Source organism: Pan troglodytes, chromosome 2, assembly GCF_028858775.2.
Source record: "Pan troglodytes isolate AG18354 chromosome 2, NHGRI_mPanTro3-v2.0_pri, whole genome shotgun sequence".
Taxonomy (NCBI): Eukaryota; Metazoa; Chordata; class Mammalia; order Primates; family Hominidae; genus Pan; species Pan troglodytes.
This window is the reverse complement of record NC_086015.1, coordinates 187,220,475-187,227,363: the sequence shown is the minus strand read 5'-3', so window position 1 is coordinate 187,227,363 and position 6,889 is coordinate 187,220,475.

Sequence of the window (6,889 nt, the reverse complement as noted above, 5' to 3'; positions counted from 1 at the left end):
GAGACGGAGTCTCACTCTGTCACCCAGGCTGTAGGGCAGTGGCACAATCTCTGCCTCTGCGTTCAAGCAATTCTCCTGCCTCAGCCTCCTGAGTAGCTGGGACTACAAGCGTGGGCCACCATACCTGGCTAATTTTTTTGTATTTTAGTAGAGATGGGGTTTCACCATGTTGGCCAGGCTGGGCTTGAATCCTGACTTCAGGTGATCCGCCTGCCTCTGCCTCCCAAAGTGCTGGGAATACAGGCATGAGCCACTGCACCCAGCCAATCAATTCTTAAAGATTCAGCTCAGCTCAAGTGTCTGGTCTTCTGTGAAGCCTTCCTGTTGCATGCACATGCATGCCTGCACACACCTGAACTCTATCATGACCCCTACATTGGAAGCATCTTTTTGCATGTACATCTCCCCTACTGCTCTGTAACATCTTGGAGAGCAGGAATCACATCTTCTTCTTTTTTGTACCCCCAGTATATGGCATGTAATAGTAGGCAGTCAATAAATGTTTGTTAAATGCCTGGACTGCCAGTTCACTATGCATGAGCGGAGGGGACACAGGCACCCTGGGAGGATGTAAGAGGTGGTTGGGAGCTGCACGGGAGTCCTGAGGCCATATCAGAGAAGTTAGCTGCTGTTTCTGTGGTGTGGCTGGGGTGTGGGCCTTTGTCTTGGGTGCGGTCTGGTAGAGATAGGGGTAGGTAGAAGCACTGCGGTCTGCAGCAGGTGGGATCCGGAGGGCTGAAGCCAGGGCCTAGCCTTTTCTTTCTTTCTTTCTTTTAATTTTATTATTTTTTTGAGACAGAGTCTCACTCTGTCACCCAGGCTGGAGTGCAGTGGCATGGTCTCGGCTCACTGCAACCTCCGCCTCCTAGGTTCAAGTGATTCTCCTGCCTCAGCCTCCCAGGTAGCTGAGAATACAGGTGCGCACCACCACACCCAGCTAATTTTTGTATTTTTTTTAGTAGAGATGGGGTTTTGCCATGTTGGCCAGGATGGTCTTGAACTCCTGATCTCAAGTGATCCACCTGCCTCGGCCTCCCAAAGTTCTGGGATTACAGGCATGAGCCACCACGCTCAGCCCCAGCCTTTTATTTCTGAATGCTTCTCTAACTTTCCAGAAAATGCCAGGCTCAGAATAGTCTACCAGAGCCACCACCAACTGAGTTTGTGCCATGTGCCCTATACTGTGCTAAGCACTTTACTTACAGCATTCTTATCCTCATGACTGCTTTTAGACAGAATTCTCATTTTACAGATTGGGAAACTGAGGCTGGGGTGTAGTGATTCACACCTGTAATCCAGCACTTTGGGAGGCCAAAGTGGGAAGATCGCTTAAGGCCAGGAGTTTGACACCAACCTGGGCAATATAGTGAGACCCCATTTCTACATATGCCTGTAGTCCCAGTTACTTGGGAGGCCGAGGCAGGAGGATCGCTTGAGCCTAGGAGTTCAAGGCTGCAGTGAGCCATGATGGCACCACTGCACTCCAGCAAGACCCTGTCTTACAAAAGAAAGAGGCTGGGTGGGGTGCCTCACACCTGTAATCTCAGCACTTTGAGAGGTTGAGGCAGGCAGATTGCTTGAGCTCAGAGGTTTGAGGCTAGCCTGGGTGACATGGTGAAACTCCATCTCTACAAAGAATACAAAAATTAGCCAGGTGTGGTGGCGCATGCCTTTAGTCCCAACTACTTAGGAGGCTGAGGTGGAGGTTGCAGTGAGCTGAGATCACACTGCCCTCCAGCCTGGTTGATTGAGTGAGACCCTGTCAAAAAAGAAACAAAAAGAAGGAAGGAAAGAAGAAAGGAAGCAAATAAAGAAAGAAAGGAAAGGAAACTGAGGGGCAGAGAGGTCCAAAATCTTACTCAGGCCGGGCATGGTGGCTCACGCCTGTAATCCCTGCACTTTGGGAGGCCGAGGCAGGTGGATCACCTGAGGTCAGGAGTTCGAGACCAACTTGGCCAACATGGTGAAACCTCGTCTCTACTAAAAATACAAAAATTAGCCAGGCATGGTGGTGGGTGCCTGTAATTCCAGCTACTCGGGAGGCTGAGGCAGGAGAATCACTTGAACCCAGGAGGTGGAGGTTGCAGTGAGCTGAAATCGCACCACTGCACTCCAGCCTGGGCGACAGAGTGAGACCCTATCTAAAAGCAAAACAAAACAAAACAAAAAACAAACAAGAAAAACAACAACAAAAAAAACTTGCTCAGTGTCCACTCAGGTGGAAATTGGTAGAATCCAGATTCAAAGCCAGATTAATCTGATTCTATTGCTCTTTCTTTGCTCTTTTCATTATTTCACAGCTAGGGAATCTTGTTGACTGGTTCATTATGTTCCTAGGTTTTCATCAGTGAAATCCCTGGGCCTGAACAGTGCTTGGATCCCAAGGTAAATAGCAGGGGCTGCAGCTATAGTTTTGCAAATCACAGGTACCAATATCTAGCTCCTCAGCTTATCCCAAGAGGATCACACTGCATGGCCCCTGGTGGTTCCGTTCATCTGGGACTCTGGGAGATCAGATTTGGAATATAGATGTTAGCTGGCAAGGGCAGAATTCGATGGTGGAAGGAGGCTGTGAGGGCTGCCATTCTGCATCCCGGATAGATGGCAATCACATGCAGAGGGCATTGGCCAGGGCTAGGGAGCTGGGAGAGCAGGAGGTATCTAAAGCACCCAAATCACCAGCTGGGTCACCAGCTGAGGTCAGGCTGCTGTAGTGCCTGGGAGCAGGAGAGTGGGAGCGTCCTGGGCCTCCTGAGCCGCACCTGGGATAAAAGGCTGATGGACAAGCCTTCACCTGTGGCTGCCACTTTCACAGGCCCAGGCTCTTTTCCCAGGCACTGTTGAATGATGATAACTTCATACTTGTCACTTCACTTCTCTCCACTTCATTTTTCCCATCTGAAAAAGGAGGGGGTTGAGCTGGAAATCTGTAATTCTTTATGTCTCTTGCCTCCCACCTAGAAGACTGTTTTGCACTTCAGATTTCAGCCTGTGTGAAAAATGGACGCTCTCTGGTGTTTCACATTCAGTTTTGCAGCTTCTATCAACTTATTAATAATTGTCAATAGCAATATTCGAAACATAATTTAATCTGTGTTATTAGCTCTACTTCACAAATGAAAAAAATTTTTAATATATAAGGTTAAGCCACTTGGCCAATATGATCCAACTAGCAAGTAATGGCATCAGACTAAAAACCCAGGACAGCCAGATGCCAGATTTCTCTCTACTGTACCTTCGTTTTTTTCCTGCTGTATAAAAGAACCAGTGCCAATGAACTGTCAAATAAGAGAGGTTATCAAAGGGAGAATCAGAAATAGAAGAGGAGAAAAAGGACAGGTTTGAAACAATGCCTGTGGCTTCACATCGTAGAGTAGACCTGAAGGAAGGGGCAGGGCCTTCCTTCAGGTCCTTCAGGTCCTGCCCTGAAACACGATAACAAGACAAATATTCTAGTGTGAAGTTAATATGGAACCAAAAGACAGTAGATTAAACATGGAAAAATGCTTTTTTTTTTTTTGAGACAGGGTCTCACTCTGTCACCCAGGCTTCAGAGCAGTGGCGTGATCTCGGTTCACTGCAGCCTTGACCTGCCAGGCTCAAGAGATCCTCCCACCTTGGCCTCCTAAGTAGCTGGGACCACAGGTGCATGTCACCATGCCATGACTAATTTTTCGTAGTTTTTGTAGAGATGAGGTTTAGACTGTTGCCCAGGCTGGTCTCGAACTCCTGAGCTCAAAGGATCTGCCTGCCTTGGCCTCCCAAAGTGCTGGGATTATAGGCATGAGCCACCATACCTGGCTGAAATACTGTTTATAATGGTTTAGATAATGAGAAAGTGAACATGTGAGAACCACAGGATAGCACTGCAGATGAATGGACAAAGTGAGGAGCTGCCAGGCAGAAACAGGCTGTCAAATGCAAGGTGGCACAGGAGGGACCAGTGCCTGTCAGCAAGGTTTCTAAAGAGGTCATAAATTACCTTGCAAAGCCTTTCAGAGGTTTGCCAGATAACAAGAGGAAAGTCATTAGCACAAACTGTACTTATCATATGATTCTATTATAGATGGAACAGCAAAGCAGCAGGCACACCTGTTAATTTTGTGGGAGAGCTCCAGATTCAAAGGTTCTGTATGATTACCATTGATGTTAGGATCACATGTTCAGATTTTGCTTGTGGAGAAAATAAAATCACTGTAATTATATCATGCCTTCTCTTACTAAAAGGAGATATATAGAATATTAATCCATGTGTCAAAAAAGATAAACTGCACACTTCTGTTAAAATAAAACTTAAAGCTACATTTTGGGGAAAATGTGAAGAAACGAAGCAGAGAAATATGTACCTGGCCAGACATGGTGGCTCCCACCTGTAATCCCAGCACTTTGGGAGGCCGAGTTGGGCAGATCACCTGAGGTCAGGTGTTCGAGACCAGCCTGGCCAACATGGTAAAACCCCGTCTCTACTAAAAGTACAAGAAAATTAGCCAGGCATGGTGGCGCATGCCTGTAGTCCCAGCTCAGGAGGCTGAGGCAGGAGAATTGCTTGAACCTGGGAGGCAGAGGTTGCAGTGAGCCAAGATTGCACCACTGTACTCCAGCCTGCGTGACAGAGTGAAACTCTGTCTCAAAAAAAAAAAAAAAGAAAAAGAAAAAGAAAAGAAAAAAGAAAGAGAAAGAAAAAGAAAGAAATATGTACCTGAAGATGGGGGGGAAGACAAAATAATGCAAATTGATCTTAAATAATTTCAGAGCCCCTCAAAAGCTGGGTAAACAAGCTACTCTGAAAAAGTTGAGGGTGAGTTTTCAAGTGAGAATGACCATCTCAGTATGGGGTTATAGGAGTGGAAGGTCCGCAAGGGTCTGGCAGTACAACATACATTAGCAGCCAAAAAACTAAATCCAGAGGGAGCACAGAGAAAAGATGAATTGGTCAGAGTCGATTTGGGAAATACACTTTCCAGAAAGGAATGGAGAAATTACAAATAGTGAACTTAGGTGCTGGGCCTTATGACGGGGTGAGGAGGTAGTGAGTAAGGGATAGAGGTGGGACTCGGGAAAATGGGGGAGGGAGTAAAAGGAAATGTAAAAGAAAGTTTGTCTTTGGGACCCTGATCAGGGCCTTGCTTTTGCTGTTTTAATTCTCCTAAAGTGTCAGCTGATAGAGACTTGAAGTGATACTGATGTCTCCATATGGGACTCTGAGCACCTCTCTGGGTTTCCTCCTCAATTTGGAAAGCAATGTAGCAGACAGGTTAGGAGTCCAGCCTCTAGGAGTCAGCCAGCCTCGGGTCAAACTGCAGCTCTGTCACTTAACTAGCTGTGGAACCTTGTGAGGCCACTAACTGGCCTCTCTGTCTTCATGTTCTACAGGTAAAAAATGGAGACAATAATACAAAACCACAGTTCTAAAATCTAAAGAGCTTGGAAAACTAAATGATTTTTTACAAATATTTGGTGGCGGCCGGGCGTGGTTCCTCATGCCTGTAATCCCAGCACTTTGAGAGGCCGAGGCGGGTGGATCACCTGAGGTTGGGAGTTCGCGACCAGCCTGGCCAACATAGTGAAACTCTGCCTCTACTAAAAATACAAAAACTTAGCCGGGCATGGTGGCGGGTGCCTGTAATCCCGGCTACTCAGGAGGCTGAAGCAGGAGACTCGCTTGAACCCGGGAGGCGGCGATCGTGCTGAGATTGTGCCATTGCACTCCAGCCTGGGAAACAAGAGCGAAACTCGGTCTCAAAAAAAAAAAAAAATACACCAAATATTTGGTGGCAAAACAGACCAGAATTGATGCAAAGCTATTCATAGTTTTATTTTTTCCACCGAATGTGAATATTCATAGATTTCATTGCAGAAATATTAATCTGCTGGTTACAGGGTGCTGCTCCATACCCCAGTTGGGGCGTCAGTAACATATAGTAAATAAATGCACACTTATGACCTTTTTAAAATCTGAAAAATTCCGAACTCCAAAACACATTTGGCTCCAAAGGTTTTTGAATCTATGGTTCCTACTTCATAGCGTTACTATAAGCATTCACACGGCGCACTTAGAGTGCCTGCCGCGTATTAATAACTCAGTAACTGGCGGTTATTATTACTATTACCGTGTCTTTCCTGAAGGCCCACCTTTTAGAAATCTGTGAGTTGAGGAACTGCCAAAATAATGACAGACACAGCAATTTACTTAGGTGAATGTGAGGGCTGTATTCCCCAGGTTGTGGACATGCCTGGAGGATGGTAATGGTGAAAAGAATGCTGGCAGCGTTCTGGTAACTGAGGAGCAAAAGATCTTCTTGGAAAAACAAAAACAAAAACAAAATGCATCCTAAAAAGAGAATGAAGGGACACAATTTGGTTTGAAGACCATGGGCCTGAGTGACAGGAGGGATTCAGAGTATTGCAGGGTATTTCTGATTTAACACCCCAGATGCCCAAGGGCCCCTCTGGAGTCCCAGTGGAACTGAAAGAAAAAAGCGAGTGACAGCTGGTCCTGGGGTTGCAGCATCCAGCTGGGAGCCTCTGTAGCTCCAGGATCCAGTCCCGACCATGGCTATGGCTCTGAGAGAGCAGATACTCTTGCAGCTAATGTGGGGTAGAACCTTTGGCAGGCACTAGCACTACCTCTAGTGGACATTAGCAACCTTGCCACCCTTTGGGCATCTACAGTGACCAGAGGGAGCCGAAGGAGTTTGGGAAAGAGCAGTGGAGAGGAGAAGCCAGAGAAATATTATTTAGTGAACCATTTTGTGAGTCTATTTTTACTCCTAGATGGTCATGATTTGGGAAATATGAGCTACAGATAGAAAGTAGTAGAATAAATGAAAGAAATGGAAATAAATCGTTGCGAAAAAGAAAATATGATGTTTGAGTGTAGTTAAGTTGC